The sequence below is a fragment of the Vanellus vanellus genome (genome assembly GCF_965231255.1).
Source record: "Vanellus vanellus genome assembly, chromosome: 14".
Taxonomy (NCBI): Eukaryota; Metazoa; Chordata; class Aves; order Charadriiformes; family Charadriidae; genus Vanellus; species Vanellus vanellus.
Genome location: NC_138919.1, coordinates 14,596,026 through 14,612,836, shown reverse-complemented (window position 1 = coordinate 14,612,836; position 16,811 = coordinate 14,596,026). Strand labels below are relative to the sequence as shown.

Here is a 16,811-nt window from a genome sequence, read left to right as displayed (position 1 = left end):
GTAAGAAATGACTTTTATTTCCTGCCTTTTGTATTTGCACATCTCAGATATACATTCTCCTAAACCATAATTGGTATTCACGGGTAGACGGGGACGCGGGAGCGAGCCGCCACGAGAGGGGAAGAGCCAGATGGACGCAGGGGGTGTCAAGGTCTCCAAGCCCCCAAACATCAGGAAATCTTAATTTCAAGTCATTTTTCCTCCCCTGGCAAGGGCGGGGAGGCAGACCTGCCTCTCTACAGCCTCAGGGCTTGTCCTGATCCCACCTCCCCCGTAGCATCCGGGTTAGCCTGGATGCTGCCCTGGGATTCGGGATTCGCCTTGCCTACCAGCAGCGATCCTTGTGGAAGGGCCTCCCGGCATCCCGCATCCCCTCCACAGCATCCCTGGATCGTGCTGAGCTGGGAGGGTGGCGAGGGGGCTGCCCTGAGCCCCCCCCCAGCCCCGAGCAGGCTCCTGGCTTCACGGACATTTGGGGGACCATCCCGGCACCCTTGGATTTTTGGAGGCGAGGAGGGAAAAGGGAGATGCGGGGCCGTCCGCTCGCAGCGGGCACAGCCCGGGGAGCGGGCGCGGGGAGGGAGAAGCGCTCGGCAGTGATTGATGAAAGATCATAGCCTCATTCCACAGGATCATTGCTCAGAGTGTGGGCAAAGCTGCGCGTCCCAGGGGGACCATCGCCGGGATGCGTGCGAGCCTGTGTTTCAGGGCAGAGGGGATGGAAAGCTACATATTTTATGCCTCTTTTTTTTTTTTTTTTTTTTTTTTTTTCTTCTCTCTCTCTCTCTCTCTCTAAAGCACCAGGAAAACAAAAACCCAAGCTGTCTAATCAGAGACAAGCAGATTCCACCCACTTCCTTGGAAAACTTGCATTTGCTAGGAAATCATCTAGCTGCGTTTACAGCAAGCAGAGTGCCCCAGCGGTAGCTCGTGCCTTTCTGGCAGGATGATAACCAGCGCTGAACAATTATTGCGCTGGAGCGGGAGCAGCAGACATATTGGCTTTTCTCAGCCAGCAGGAAAGAATTTGCAAAACTAAGCAGGCGACTGGAGCAGCTCGGATTTGCAGCGCTGGATGCGCGGTGCCGGGGATTCGCAGCTCACCAGATTTGCTGGTGGCAGCATATCAGGGACGCGCACACCGCATGCACCTGGGCTCCTATTTACGTCTTTTTTTTTTTTTTTTTTCTTTTCTGCAAGGGAAGGGCCCGGTTTTGCTGCCTGGAAAATGCCTCCGGTTGCCAGCTCCCCCCACCCCGCAGACACTCAGCCCCCCCCCCAGGTGTGTGCTAGGGCTGCTGGGGAGAAGTTGTTTGCTTCTTTATTCCCCCACCCCTTTAATGAGAAAAATGCGTTCTTGTCAAGGAGGTTGTCCTTAAAAAAATATAGCGCTGGGAAGAAAGGCAGCCGGCTCGGTGACGTTTACCTCCGCGGGGCGGCGATTGATGTGCAGCACCCGGGAGCTTGTCCCGTGCCAGCCCCTGCCCGCGGCATCTCCGGGAGGAGCAGGGTCAGTCCCGGGGTTCCCAGGGAAAACCCTCCTGGGGCACAATCCCAAATCCCCACTCAAGGCGAAGCTCCTTCGCTCAGTTTTAACTCCAGGAGAGGATGTATGGGATTGCTGGAGCGGCTCCCATCCCGCAGAGGTTTTTGGTCCTTCCTGGGGTAAAACTCTCCCCAATTGCAGATTCCACGGCCACCCTTAGCTGCTGCATTGGGGAAGCAAAGAAATCCCTCCTCTACAGCCTCACCGGGTTCGGAGCCGGGGTCTGGCCCCGTTCCCCCTCTGCCCGCTCACAGCAATCCCCTTCCCAGCTGGAGCGTTTCCGAATGGGATGCTCCGATGCGGAGAAGTGGCACGGCAGGCTTTCGGCATGGATTCACACCACGCTCCCACCGTGGGTGCCGCGTGGCAAGGACGGCGGGGCAGAGCCTGGCCCGGGATTCGCAACCCGGCCCCGCTTTGGATGCAAACTGCACATCAGTTGCAACAGCAGCTGATGGAGACTCGAGTATATTAGCAGCATTAATTAAGTTACAAAAATTATGCATGTTATCAGTTATGAGACGACCTTTCATAAACTCAGTTATTAAAGCAATAAAGCATGACCCGCTGGTCCTAACCAGTTTAATGGCTGGCTAAGAGTGCGGTTTTTCACATAATACTTTTAGCAGGTCATTAGCTGAGCAATAAGATAACACGGAGAGCCTAAGTGATGCGCGCGAAAGGCAGCAGAGGCAGACGCGCCGCTCAATGCGGGGATGCGGGGCTGGGGGTCACCCGCCCTCCCATGCCGCTTGCACGAGCTCCGGTGGGTGGTTGGAGCGGGCGATGGTGGTGTGGCGGCTGCTGCCGGGGATGCTGCCAGCCTGGCTGCGCCGTGCCGAAATCCCGGCGTCGTGGGGTAAACCCATCCCTGGGCTGCTGCGGGGCAGTTTGGGGCCGGCGTTGGTCCCTCTGCAGCCCCGGTATCACTGCCCAAACCCACGCCGCAGAGGGGAGATGGGATGTTGTGACATGGCCACCCCGGGGGTCCTGTAGGACCAGAGACCCCGACTCTCCGTGGGGCTGGGGCAGGGATGGAGGGGTCTGTGTTCCCCCCGCCTGGCCGGTCTCGGTTTATGGACAGTGCCGGTCTCAGCTAACGAACGGTGCTGGTCTCATTAGGCTGAGACCCCAATTTGGGGTGTCTGGGCTGGTCCCCGCATCCCCGCTGTGCCCACTGCAGCACCCGTGGGGACGTGACATGCGTCCAGGGCCACCAGGAGGAAGCTGCCGAGCTCTGGCTACCAGGTCCTGCTCCCTCCATGTGCCATTGCCGCCACCGAGCGCATCCCAGCCGGGTGCCGATGCCCTCCCTACCCGCGGCCACACCGCGGTACCCGGACCTGCCGAGAGCCACGCCGCGCCACTGGTGCCCCCAGCACCCCCAAAGCGCCTTTCCCCGTCCCCGCCAGCCGTTTCCAAGCACTGACCCTCTCCATAAACAAAGGAGAGGGAGAGGGAGGGTGGCTGGCATGTTAATATACTCTCCCCCCCTCTTTTCCTCCCTTCATCCCTCTGGGAAAGGCCTTTGCAGATATAAGCAAACCTTGATTAAAAGCTGCCTGACAGGCAACGGCAGCAGCAAGCAGCAGGCAAGGAAGCTCTCCAAGTCCAAAGGGAGCTGCTTCTGCTGCTGCCGCTGCTGCCTCCATTCTCAGATGTCCCTGATCCTTTAATCAATCACAGCCGCGGAAGAGAAGAGCAAACACCCGTGCCGGGGCAGAGGTATGTGCATGCATTCGTTCCAGCCGCAGCCGAGGCAGCAGGGCGGCCGCACGCCTTCGGCTGGAGGCACGGAGCCGTCCCCGAGCTTGGAGCTGCCCTTTCATCTCCCGGAGACAGGGACTGTGTCCCCCGCTGGTCTCTCCGACGTCCCTGCGGGACCTGGCCTGGAGGATGGGACCCTGCGGGGTGCAGGCAGCGGGATGGTGCAGGCAGCGGGATGGTGCAGGTAGCGGGATGGATGCAGGCAGCGGGATGGATGCAGGCAGCGGGATGGTGCAGGCAGCAGGATGGATGCAGGCAGCGGGATGGTGCAGGCAGCGGGATGGTGCAGGCAGTGGGATGGATGCAGGCAGCGGGATGGTGCAGGCAGCAGGATGGTGCAGGCAGCGGGATGGTGCAGGCAGCGGGATAGGTGCAGGCAGCAGGATGGTGCAGGCAGCGGGATGGTGCAGGCAGCGGGATGGATGCAGGCAGCAGGGTGGTGCAGGCAGCCTCTTGCCCACATCTGCCCCCTCCTCGGGTGCTCCGGTGCAAAACGCATCCCCAGGGGGGAGATGCTCCCATGGGCTGTGCCGCGCCGGTGCTTACGTGCCTGGGTAGCAGTGAGTGGGGGAAGATGGGGTGTTTGCAGACGGGTACCCCGCTGGGGAGCTGCTGGAATGGGGACGGCCGCGGGGCACCAGCCTGGACGTTGCATCTAACGCAGGGCTGGCCAAACCCATCCTTCGACGGCAAACCGTGGCTGGGCACGTGGTTCGCGGCTCGGCAGCCCTGAGGATGGCCCCGGCGGGGAACAGAGCCCTGTCTTGGGCTGCGTGGGGTGGGCGAGGGGGTCCGCTCTTGCCCTGAACCACGGGCGTGTGGAGAAACAACCCCCCCACACACACCTCCGGGATGATTTGTCACCAAGTCCTGTGTGTCACTGCAGGGCTCGCTCCCTGGTGAGGCTGGAGATGGGGGTGGAGGGAAGGGAAAAAGGCATCGTTTTATTAAAACCCAGCAAAATCCTCTCTTTCCTGATGTGGTTCCCCAGCTCGTGTGTGGCGACGGGGGCTGTGCCCGCGCGAGGCCGGCAGGGGCAGGCAGGGACTGCGATTTCCTCCCTTATTTTTTGCCGTTGCTTATTTTTAGCGCCGCGTCTTAATATGTTGTGACAGTGCCCTGGGACGTACTGCGCCTCCGGTCGTATGAGAAGGTGTCTGGGGCAGAGCCGCTTGATGCCGCAAACGAGTTTCAGCCAATCGCCGGCACGGCGCTGGCTAACGAGGCACCCGCCGCTAACGGGGGGTCCCCGGAGGGAGCCAGGGGGGAGTGGCAGGGCTGAACCGGTGCACCGAATGTGTCGGGGCTCTGCGGGGAGGGACTTGCTCTTAGGGGAGTCCCGGGTTTTAAAGCTCTTTTATGTTTTTTTTTTTTTTTAATAAGGCGGTTCCGGTAATGACGGGCTGATCGCTGGCAGCCGCGGCGGTGTGCCCGGCAGGAGCAGTGTCTTCGGTCGGGGCCGTGGTGGAGAGCGGGTTCCCGCACCGTTGGGGACATCCAGGGGGCTGATGTTTCGAGCAGGGACCTCGTGGGTACCGGGGGAACACCGGAGCCACGCTGGCCTCAGTCTCCCTTTGTGGAGCTGCTTTTTGGGAAGGGTTGAATAGTTTCCACGCCACCACGTGCCTGTGCGGTTACATTTTCGGACCTGCGAGGGTTGGGGTTTTTTTTGGCTTAGACAGCCAGCAGGGACGTGGGGACGTCGGGAACTTACCAGGATCTGGGTGGGAGCCCATCAAGCACCGGCGCAGCGGCGGGTGCGAATCCAGGGGAGACCCCGTGGCTGGGGGAGAGCGGGGCGCATCGTGGCGCTGGTTTTGGCAGCAGGCGTCTGCGCGCGGCTGCTGTCCGTCCCCAAGCCCATTAGTAACAGATCTTTGCGGAATAACCCTCCTCATTAAGGTGAGCTACCCCATGTGTCAAAGCAGCTTTAAAAAGAAATTATAGTCAGCTCCGACCAGGCTGTGCATATGTAAATGGGGCGATGCGCAAGCCCTGATTGGGAAATCACGGGGTAGCTCAGCCCGGGACCCCAGGAATCCCCAATCCTGGGGGCAAACGGGAGGCTCCGGAGGGGCTGGATGGTGCTGTCAGCAGAGGATGTGCCCCAGCCACCTCCTGGGGTCCGGCAGCCCCGGTGTCCGCCTGGGACCTTGGCGGGAGCCGCGGAGCTGTTTAGGGCTGAGATGTCTCTGGGGGTCTGAGGGGGGATGCTCCGCTCCCCCGGCTCCGGCCCCCTCATCCTCCCTGCTTCAGGTCGTCCCGAGAGCATCGTGACACAGCTCCTGCCCTCTGCACTGCGGCACCTCTCTTGGTTTGGGGGCGCAGAGGGGAGGACCCCTTCTCATGCCCCCGGACCCCCAATTTTATCAAGACGTCCCTACGTGCCCAGCGCTGGCAGCAGAGACGTGGGGTCCCCCTCTGCTCCCCCGCCTCAGAGCCCCGCTGAGCGGGCATTAAATCCTCCTGATGACACACGTTTGGGATGTTGGGATGCTCCACACACGCATTCGGGATGTTGGGATGCTCCAGGGTTTGGGAGAAGATGGAGCGAGGTGCCGGAGCTGCATCCATCCCGAGCACTGGGCAGCTTTGGAGCCCATGAAGGGACTTGGAGGGACACCAAGGGACACCGAGGTTCCTTCAGACGATGCTGGTGCCAGTGCTCGCTGCTGCTTTCCAGAAAGGAGAGCTCAGGGACGGAGCAGACACGGCAGCAGCTCGGTGGGGAAATAAGACCCTTCTTTTTTTTGGCAGCGCGTTGCTAATCAGCACGACCCAGCGCGCACCGCCGCGGGCGCGCGGCTCGCTGCTATTTAAGGAGCCTACTTGAAATACACCTGCAAGAGGGGAGAGGAGTGCCAGCAAGTAAATAACCCAGCAACCCGCCGGAATAAAAACACCGGCGGGGGCGCGCGGGCAGAATGAGAAGAGCTGCAGCAATTTAAGGGGGGAAAAAAAAAAAAAAAAGAAAAAAGAAAAACGAAATGCAATGCGGTGATTGAGGGGCTCAGTCCCAGTCGCGCCCCGATTTTCCCCACGGATGCTCCCTGGTCCTGGTGCTTGGTGGGGAGACCCTGTCCCGACGGCTGTGGTGGGAGGGGTCTCGCCATGGATGGAGCCCCCCACCTGCCTCCCCGCTCAGCATGTTTACCATGCGCTGCTGTTTGGCTCCTGCCTTTTCCCCCCACCCCCCCTCTCCCCTCCTTTCCTGAAACATTATAAATCAAACGGCTTAAAATGTAAAGCATCAAAAATTCTAAAACCTTCATCTATTATTAACTGTGACAGTAAATTCCACCTCTGAATGTTTCACATAGCAACTGTTACCAGGACTCGGCATCCAAAGCTGATGTTCCAGCAACTTTCCATCACGCCGCTGCCGCTTCGGCGATGCCGAGACCGGTCCGGTGAGATGCGCTGCCGCTCCCAACGCCTTTCCATGGGATTGGGATGCCAGCAGGGAAACCCAGCTCGGATTTAGTGAGCGCAGCCTGGCCGCGCTGCTGGGATAGGAAAGGAGCTCAGGACCTGCGTGTTGGGATGCAGGAGCCGGTGGTGGTGGTGTCCCCCATTATGGTCCTCCCTCCGTGATGGTTATGTAACCCCCAAACCTCATTACTTTCACCATCATGTTAGGGACCACCATACATAATGAGGATGGGAAGGGGGTAGTTAAAATACGTGGATAGAGGGATGTTTTTGCAGGGGCTGCTGTTTGCTTTTCTACCACCGCTTTGCCCCGGTGCTGGTGGTAGTTGTGCCCCCCCCGGGTGGTGACCCCCATCTGTGGGTCCCGCTGCTCTGAGCATCGGGTTCACGGTGAGCTCGTGATGCGCCGGTTGCACTCGGGGACCGGGACCCGCGTGCGCCACCGGTGCTTGTTCACCTTCCCCGTGCGGCATCGCAGCTCTGCTCTGTGTCATGCCCAGAGGCCGGGACGGCTCTGGCTGTCACCGCTCAGGTGGAGCCAGTTTGGGGTACTTTGGCTTGTGCGGCAGCACCGGGAGCCTGGTCGGAGGCAGGGAGAACCCCGGCTCTGCAGCCCTGCGGGATGCTGAACCTGCCCCGGTGAGAGCCCAACCGGCACACGGGCATCCCCAGTGCCGAGCCGTGACCGCGGCGAGGCTCACACCTACACCCCTGAGCACCCAAAACCACCCAAACCCCACCGGCAGCGCCTGCCAAGCCATGCCCGGTGCCCCGGTGCCCCGGCACAGGCATCGCCACCTCGCCATCGCCCCGGCTGTGCCGCCTTCACGCGAATCCCGGCGGCTGCCCGTATGCCACGGGGATCTCTGCTGTGCCGTGCCGGCTGCGGGGATGGGCAGCAGCGGCTGCTCCGCCGCCTCCCCGGGGACAGGCAGCAATTTTCCTCCGCTGAAGAAGCTTGTGAAGGTTTGAGTGAATCTGGGAAGCAAATCTAATTGGCAACCTGGTAATTCCTCGGGGGGACATGTACTTTGGTCATATCTAAGTACATTCCAGCCAGTGTTTAAGACGCGCTGAATCCAAACTTGGACAGTCAAATACCAGCAGCTCTAAGCTCCTTATCTATTTCAGGCAGATTAACTCCTTAATCATCCCTTTTGGAAGTTCCCTGCCCCAAATTCCTCTCCCCTCCCCTTTCCTCCCCCCCCCCTCCCCCCCGTTTTTTTTTCAGCAGGAACAAAAGGAGCGGGCAGATTTTGCTGGGTGCGAAAGGCTGGGACGGCGCCCGTGGTGATTGACAGAGTCAATAACCGGGAACCGGGAGAAGGCCTTTGGAAATCCGCTTCCCTAGTTCACCTGCCCCAGTATTTGTCTTCAGGATTTGGAGACGGGGAATGTATAATACCGAAATAATTTATCACACGACGTCAAACCTCGATTTCTTTTTTTCAGGCCCCTTTTATTCTATTTTTTTTTTAACCTCGATTTATTTTGTCAAGCCCTTTTTATTCTTTTTTTTTTTTTTATTCTTATTATTATTATTTTTCCTGGGGGATTGCTGCTCAGCATCCTCTAGCAGAGGTCCAGCCGGGGGTACCGGCTGGGAGATGTGCTGCTCCGCAGCCCCGGGCCCTGCTCGTGGCGAGGGGCTGCTCATTTTTCCCCCCTCTCTTTCCCCCCGCAGCAGGCGGAGGAGGCCGTGCCGAGCCGCCGGGACGCAGCCGGTGCTGGCCACTGTCACTCAGGGGAGTGTCGGAGCATTACGCTTCATTACCGAGCTGTCTGCTGCTGGCGGGAGATGACTTAGAGGGCAGAGCCTGGCAGCGACGCAGCCGAATTCGTCTCCGGCGGACAGACCTGTCTGCAGGCAGACGCCGAAGCGCGGCATCCACGGGGTGCGCCATGACTGGGGAGGGGGTTTGCCGTGCCGGCGGTGGGAGCCGGTGGTCACTGGGTCTCTGGCTTAGGCGGTGTGATTCGGCACAGCGGAGCGGCTGCCCGAAAAGCAAAGGCAGGAGGTGCCATGAAACCGCACCGCGGGAAGGCAAAGGGGGGACGGAGTAATGCCCCCCCCATCACCGTTGGTCCTGGCGAGGGGGTCTCAATGGCACTGGGACCACCGGTAATATTTAATAATGCTCATCTAAAACACGGGCATCAATGTCCCCACCTGCCCGCCAGCAGGAAGGGGACATGGCAGGGGCATGGTGGCACCGGTGCCAAAGCCCCATTGCCTCACGGAGGAGCAGGAGCGTGGGAGGGGGCCGAGGTGCAGCCGGGTGCCAGGATCTGTCCCTTGCCCGTCAGCAGCCATCCCACAGCCGCTGCTTTCGGCCACCACAGTGTGAATTAGCAGAAAGTTTTTGGGAAAAAACTGGCTGCGGCTGGGGCAGAGTCCGACCCGCCGAAGCCAGAGGGGATGGACCCAGCGGTGTGTTTGGGAAAGTTGGAAATGTCCTGGGGGTGAGGGGTGGCTATCACCCTCTGGGGTCTTCAGGTCTGCTGGGGATGGAGATACCCACCAGGGGAGAAGGTCCGGCACCCCGGCACGAGCATGCTCTGTCCCCATGCTCCCAGTCTGGCATTTCCCAGCCCGGCGGTGCTGGCTGGGAACGGGAGCCCCAGCACTGCGCACAAACCCAGACCATCCCAGAGGTGGGGAAACTGAGGCACAGCTGGAGCGGGATCTCATCCTAGCCGGGTTTCCCCTGTGGGGTGCAGATGCCAGGTCCTGCCGCCGGTTTTGGTGTGGTTTTACCGGGCCGGAGGGCTCGGTGGGTGCCCGTGGACCAGCACAGTGTGGGGACCACGAGCCATCCCCATGGCGTTCCCGGGGAGCGCAGCCTCGCGCGTTCAGCTGCGGCCGCCTGCAGCATCCATGAGCGGCCGGCTCACGAGACAGACGCGTGCAGAGCGGATCCGGAACCGGGATGAGGATCCATTCCCTCTCCCATCCTTGGGAGACCTTTTATTTTGCTTTTATTTTTGTTGCAAGAGGCATGAACCCCCTCCGGGCCTCAGCATCACCGGGGAGGATGCCGTGGGGCATCCTGCTTTCCTCGCCCGGCAAGGGAGGTCCCGCAGCACCTCGGGGGTCCGGCACTCGCTTCCCTCCCAGTAACGAACCAGCATCTCGTTTATATAGGTTCAGCGGAACAGCTTGTCCGGCGGCCGTGCCAATGAGCGAGCGGTCGGGAGGCTGCTCCGCAGGGAGGGTCTCGCCGGCGATTTGCATACGAGCGGCGCAGGAAATATTGCAAGCAATCAGCCGGCGTCGGCCCCCGGAGCGGCACGGCCGACGGGCCGCATCCGGAGAGCCGCAGAGCAGCGCTTCCGCACCGGCGGCGATTGCCAGCATCGCTCCGGTCGCTCCGTTAAGCTCCATTTCCGTGCAGGGATGCGGTTTCTGTCCGGCTTCACGGGGAAACGGAGGCAGGGGGCAAAACGGGGTGTGGGAGAGGGGGGGTAATATTGGCGGTCGCAATAATGATTGGAATGGTTAATTATTATTGGAATTGAAGTGAGTCAGGCCGAGAGGGGGAGGGGAGGGAGGAAGGAAGAAGGATCCCGACCCATCAGGCAGAAAATGAGTAAAGAAGAGAAAAACGGGAGTGTGCCGAGACCCGGCCAGGCTGTTGCCTCGTGCCGGCACCGCGCCGGCACCGCACCGCTGGCTTGTTTTGAGGCTGGAGGGTTGGCTGAAGGTCACCGTGGCGGTGAGTGACCGCCCCACGGCCACCACCCCATGGCCACCCCACAGCCACGGTTGTGTCCATCCGGTGCCGCCGGCACGGGCTCGTTTTGCCCGTCCTTGCCGCTGTCTGCCCGCGCCGGCAGCTGCAGGCAGGTCTGCGGCAGGATTTAGGTGCGGAGGCTGAGAGAGCCGCGTCCCTCCTTAACCTCAGCCATATTTCCAGCCTCATGACGGGCTTGTTTTCCTCTCCCCACCAGCGCCTCAAGGTTGATGTCAATCCCCTTACTGGGGAGCGGGAACACACAGCGCCCTCCCCTCCATGTTATCTCCGGCGTTGAATTTTGCTCCAGAGCGCGCTTCCCTGCTGGAGAGGGAATTTGCCCAGGAAGGCTCAGGCTGAGCATCTGCTTTGCTGTGAGCTTCCAGCCTTTTTTTCCCTTTTTCTTTCCTTTTTTTCTTTTTTCCCTGCTTTTTTCGTTTTTTCCTTTTCTCTTTTTTCTTTTCTTTCCTTTTTTCTCTTTCCTTTTTTCTTCTTTTTCCTTTTTCTTTTTTCTTTTTATTTTCCTTTTTTCTTTTTTCTTTTTTCTTTTTTCTTTTTTCTTTTTTCTTTTTTCTTTTTTTCTTTTTTCTTTTTTCTTGTTTCTTGTTTCTTGTTTCTTTTTCCTTTTTTCTTGTTTCTTTTTTATTTTTTCCTTGTTTTTTTTCTTTTTTCTTTCTCTTTCTTTGTCTTTTTCTGTTTTTCTTTTTTTCTCTTTTTTCCTTTTCCCCTTTTTTTCTTTTTTTTTTCCTTTTTTTTCCTCCCTCCCCCCTCCCCTTGCTTTTCAAATCCTTTGCTGCCAGCTGGCATTTTCCAGCAGCAAGAAAAAACACACCAACTTGCTCTGACTCTCAGAGCCTCCCCGTCCTCCGCAGCCCAACCCTCTGCCAACCTCCCAGCCCTGACATCAGGGACCCAACCCCACCCCCACCCCCCCAAATAAAGGAAGAAAAACCAAGGGGAGAGAGGATGGAGCTGGCGGATGAGCCGGATTTCCATGCGAGGTTGGGGAGGCCACGGGCTTCCCCTGGCAAGCGCCGGAGAAACCGGGGCCAGCAGAAACGTTGAGTCATGAGTGCGGTTCGCAGGCAATGTGTTTTTTTTATCCCCGAGTAAAATTCCTTGCTGGGGAGGAGCCGGTGGAGGGGGCAGGGATGATGGACCGTGCCCCCCAGATGAGGCATTGACCTGACGCTGATGGGGTTGTACCCCATTGCAATGGGAATGGGGTTTGGGGGGGAGGGGGGGGGGAGGAGGAGGGGGGGACCTGCCCAGGGAATTCCCCAGCAGCTGGATGGGAGGAGCGGCGTGATCTGGGGGGGCTGCAGGAGATGGGGACCCCATCCCTCCTCCTCCTCCTCGCTACCCGCATCCGCCCACCCCCGCGCAATGGGCGGCGCAGCCCCAGCTCCATTTATCATCATCTGCGGGCAAGTGAAGTGTGCAGGGAACAGCTGCTCCGGTCGGCTGAGCGCCGAAATGTGTGTGGAGGGGGGATGACACGCGGTGATGGGGGGAAGCAGGGGGCTGGGGTCTGCCCTGTGGGTACCATCCCTCCCCGGTCACTGCACTGGGACGGAGCATTGGTGTTGCAGGAGATGGTGGTGCTGATGGGGGGGGGATTGAGGAGAGGATGTATTAAAGGGGGTTCGCTGGGGGAAGGATGAATTAATGGGGTGCATTGGAGAAAGTGTATTAAAGGGGTTCATTGGAGGGAGGGTGTGTTAAGGGGGTGCACTGGAGAAAGGGTGCGTTAATGGGGTGCACTGGAAAGAAGATGCATTAAAGGGGTTCATTGGGGGAAGGGAGTGTTATCGGGGTGCATCAGACAGTACATTAAAGGGGGACACTGCATTAATGGGGTGCATTAATGGCATGCATTGGAGAGAGGGTGTATTAAAGGGGTTTGTTGTGGGAAGAGGGTGCATTAAAGGGGTTCATCGGAGGGAGGGCGCGTTAGCAGGGTGCACTGGAAAGAGGGTGCATTAACGGGGGGCATCAGTGGGTGCATAGGGGGGTGCATTGCACCCAACCGGGGGTGCCCAACCCCTCTGAGATGGGTGCCATCGCCCAGTGCCAGGGACCACGGGGGTGTCTACGGGGTGCAGGGATGGACGGATGGATGGCGGTAGATCCACAACCGCCTGGAGGGTTTGACCCTGCCCCGGGCCAGCTGGGGGGGGTCTGTCTGTCTGTCCATCCCCCCCAGTTCCTCTCATTCCCAGCTCCCGGGGCAGGATGCCCTTTCCTGGGTTGTCCCACACACCCCGACACCCCTGCCGCCCCCCCCCCCCCCCGCCTCCAACATCCCCTTTTCTCTTCTCCCTTAATAATCAAATTCTCCGGAGCAGTTTGCGGTGTGGCAGCCGGCCAGAAAGGGTTTCTTTAAACTCCACCAGCTCACAATTAAACAAATCTGGGGCTGACGTTCCATGATAGGCGCTTACTCCCCGCCTCGCTCCCCGCCGAGAGCCACCAAAGGGTGCCGGGTGGGGGTGTTCATCCCTTCACGCACCCCCCCACATGCCGCCTCGCTGCACCCCTGGGTGGGAGGGCGAGGGCTGCGAGGGGGGTTTGGTGCAGGGGTTTTGGGGTGGGGAGCGGGGTTCCGCGGTGCCAGCGCTGCTCCGCTGGCGAAGCATCCCCCTGCGAGAGCGCGCGGCTATTTTTAGTCATCGAGTCCTTGTTGATGGCACAGCAGCGAAGGCGAGGAGGGAGCAGCCGGAGGAGCAGCAGCGCTCGGGGCGCTGGATCAGGCCCCGCGGGATGAGCAGCAGCTGGGAAGCGAGGCCGGGGTGTGGGGGGGACGGGGGATGCCCGCTGCCCCCGGGGCCGAGGCGTTGGGGTCTTGGGTGCTTACCGAGGCTTCCCTGCCATGGAAAGTCCTGGGCTGCCTTCAAGAGGGCTCCGGATCCGGAGAAAGCAGGGAAGGAAGGAGGGATGTGGGGAAGGAAAACAACACCAAACCCAACCACGCAGCACAAATCCTCCTGAGCAGCAGGCAGGCTGTGAGCCACTGCGCAGGCAGGCGTCTGCAGCTGCAGGGCTGCGCTGGCCTGGCAGTGCCACACGGTGCCCCGGCTCAGCTGCCAGCACCAGCCCTGTGCACCGTGTCAGCCCCACGCACCGCGTCAGCCCCACGTACCGCATCAGCCCCACGTACCGCACCAGCCCCGTGCACCATGTCAGCCCCACGCACCGCGTCAGCCCCATGCACCGCATCAGCCCCACGTACCGCATCAGCCCCATGCACCGCGTCAGCCCCATGCACCGCGTCAGCCCCACGCACCTCGTCAGCCCCACGCACTGCGTCAGCCCCACGTACCGCATCAGCCCCACGCACCGCGTCAGCCCCACGCACCGCATCAGCCCCGTGCATCGCACCAGCCCCATGCACAGTGTCAGGCCCATGCACCACCGCATGGCCTCTTGCACCACATCAGCCCCATGTACCGCATCAGCTCCATGCAGCGCGTCAGCCCCGTGCAGTGCAGCATGGCCTCGTGCAGCGCAGCGTGGCCACGGGTCATGCACTGGCTCTGGGAGGTGCAGTGGGTCCTGCATGTCCCTGAAGGGTGATGCTGGGGTTGTGCTGGGATCTGTGGAGCCAGCTGTGCTGTCCATGTGTTCCTGGGGACCGAGGGGGACAGGATGCTCCGGGGGGGCTGTAGCCAGAGGTGAGCGTGGCTCCTTGCATTGCAGGGACAGGATCATGCCGGCTCTGGGCACTGCGATGACCCCAGGTCCCTGCCTCCTCCCACGGATGCCCTGGGGACCCCTTCCTGGGGACCCACGCCGTGAGCTCCAGCTGCAGCTGCGGTGGCCAAGGGCAGGCATCGGGCTGCAGCCATGTGCTGATGGCCCCGTATTGATTCCCATCGCGAGGGCAGCGGGAGCCGGGCTGGAAACTTCTTCAGGGCTGGGAGAGCACGTCTGGCAGGGACGTGGCGGGGGGAGCGAGTGCGCAGGGCCCCCAGGACGTGGCTGCAGCCGCCTCCCCCTCCCGGGAAGGGCCATAACCTTGCTGCTGTCGACAGCTTGATTTGATGCCATTAAAGCGTTTGCTCGGAAACAGCCTACATCAGGCGGCAACATCTGTTACGGCCCTTCTCCGGCAAAGCTGCGGCAGAACTGAGGGAAGAGCTGGCCTCCGGCTCTGCCGACAGGTCCGGGTGCTGCTGGCGATGAGCGTGTCCCCTCCCAGCCCGAATGGCAGCATCCCACCCCCGGCGCAGCCCGGTGCCTGGGTGGCCTGCAGGGAGATGGGATCGTGGCTCCATCATGGGATTTTGGTCCATCTTGGATGGGGAAGCAACGAGCAGCCCCAGCCACGTCTCCTGCCCAGTGGGCCTCATCCAGCCCCTGTGAGAAGATGCCCAGGGGTGCTGGATGAGCCCCAGGACTCGCCAGACACTGGGATGCAGCCGAGGTTGGCTGTCCCCATGGCCTCATCCTGCCCGGGGGCTTCCTCCCACCCACCCACAGGCACACCCTGCTTGCGAGCACCGCGCTGCACACCCTGTGGGCACGCACAGCCTGCAAGTGTGCAAACCCTGCAAGCGTGCAAACCCTGCACGTGGGCACACGCCGCACGCGTGCACACCCAACAAACGTGCACACCCCGCACATGTGCTCCCTCTGCGCATCCTCTCCTCCGCGTGCCGGTGAGCGACCCATCCCCTTGCACCCGGTGCTTTTGCTCCGCCTGGCATTGTCCCAGCTGTTTGAAAAAGTAACAGGAATTAATTAATAACAATAATTAATAATAAAAGAAAAAAGGGGAGGGGGGAAGCTCCCCTTAAAGCACCAGCTGTACGTCTCCTCGAGCCGATTTCATTTTTCAAACCTGCTTCCGCGTGGAGCGTGAGGGGCCCTTTTCTCCCTTTAATTTTCTTGCCGCCGCCCGGGGCTGCCCCAGAGGCCTGGCTTTGATTTTGCTGCCTTTGTTCCAGCGCAGGACAGGGCAGCACCGCACCCGCGCCGCGGTAGGGGCTTTCCTGCCGGCCTCACCGGATTTTTAATTGACCCGTCTTTTCCCTGGGATTTAGGCTTTAACCGCATCCAGTTGCCCCTTGCAGCCTGTGCGGGGGAGCATCCAAAAGGGGGATGGGGGGGGTTGGGATGCCCGGCTGCAGCGGTGTCGGAGGGCACCGTGCGATTGGTGCGTCCCGGAGCCACCGGCAGTTATGGAAATATAACTAAATAAAGCCCCGTGTGTGTACGGAGACCCTGCAAAGGTGCTGAGACATTACCGGTGTCCACAGGGTGCTGCGAGGAAAGGGGCCAGGCTGGGACCGATCAAACCAGCGGTGCGATTTGTGCGGCTATGGCAGAGCCACCGACAAAGGGACTGGCCGGAGCCACACGTCGTTTGGCACATTGTGCCAGTGACACAAGGGTGGCGGGGGCACATATGCATCCCCCTCCCCGCCTCGGGGCTGCCCAGCGTGGATGGCACCGCAGGGAGGTGTGACAGGGACCAGGGCTGGGCTCAGCTCTGCAGGTGGGTGCTGGGTGCCAGACACCGCCAGCACCCCGCCTCCTTCCTCGTTACACTCATCGCCTTAATGAAGGCAGAGGGAACAGCACCGGGGTCACCGCCGCGGCACAGTGCCAAGGGAGCAGCACCAGGGAAGTCCATGGGGAGCTGCAGACCCTTGGGACTGCCTGACCTGGGCTCCCAAATCTCAAACCGCTGCCGCAACAGGTTCGTGTTCACCCCAGCGCCTCCGACCCCCTGGTGCTGTGGACAGGCAGGATTCATCCCCCCCTCCCACCGAGCCCTTCATTAGCCCCCGCAAGCCACTCAGCTGCCTCTGAGATCAAACCGGTGACCCAGGTGCTTCCCTGCACCTAACGCAAGCGGGGCAAGGAAATGGGGAGGTTTAATGACGATGGTGGCGAGGCACTCGGCTAATAGATGGCTGCTGGCGGGAGCAGACAGCTTCCAGATGGTATCGCGCCGGGGCAGGGGGTATCGGCTGGGGCCAGGGGCGGGTGTGGGAGGCAGCAGCAGGCAGAGACGGGTAGAGCCAGCAAGTTGAAATGACTGTATTTTTTCAGCAGAGCCTGCGGTTCTGGCCCTCCACGCTGCTGCTTCCAGTAATTAGCCCAATAATTAAAAAGAATGCCGATAAGCAGGGTGTTCGGAGGGGCTCGCAGAATCCCCAAGGAGGGTGTGCGAGGAGGGGGGATAAGTCATTTGCAGAGGTGAGGGGCAGCGGGTACATGAAATGCAGACTGGAGGACCCCAACACGGTGCATGAGGTCACTGCGCCACATGGGACGCACAGGGAGAAGGTTTGTTCGCCCTGCAAAGCCGGGGTGGGCAGCGG

General features: G+C 60.5%; 1 protein-coding gene across 1 annotated transcript in view; it reads left to right on the top strand.

Moving 5' to 3' along the window:
- The window catches only part of RAI1 (retinoic acid induced 1), a 40,008-nt gene that overhangs the window by 14,611 nt on the left and 8,586 nt on the right, over positions 1-16,811 (top strand). The window lies entirely within an intron of this gene.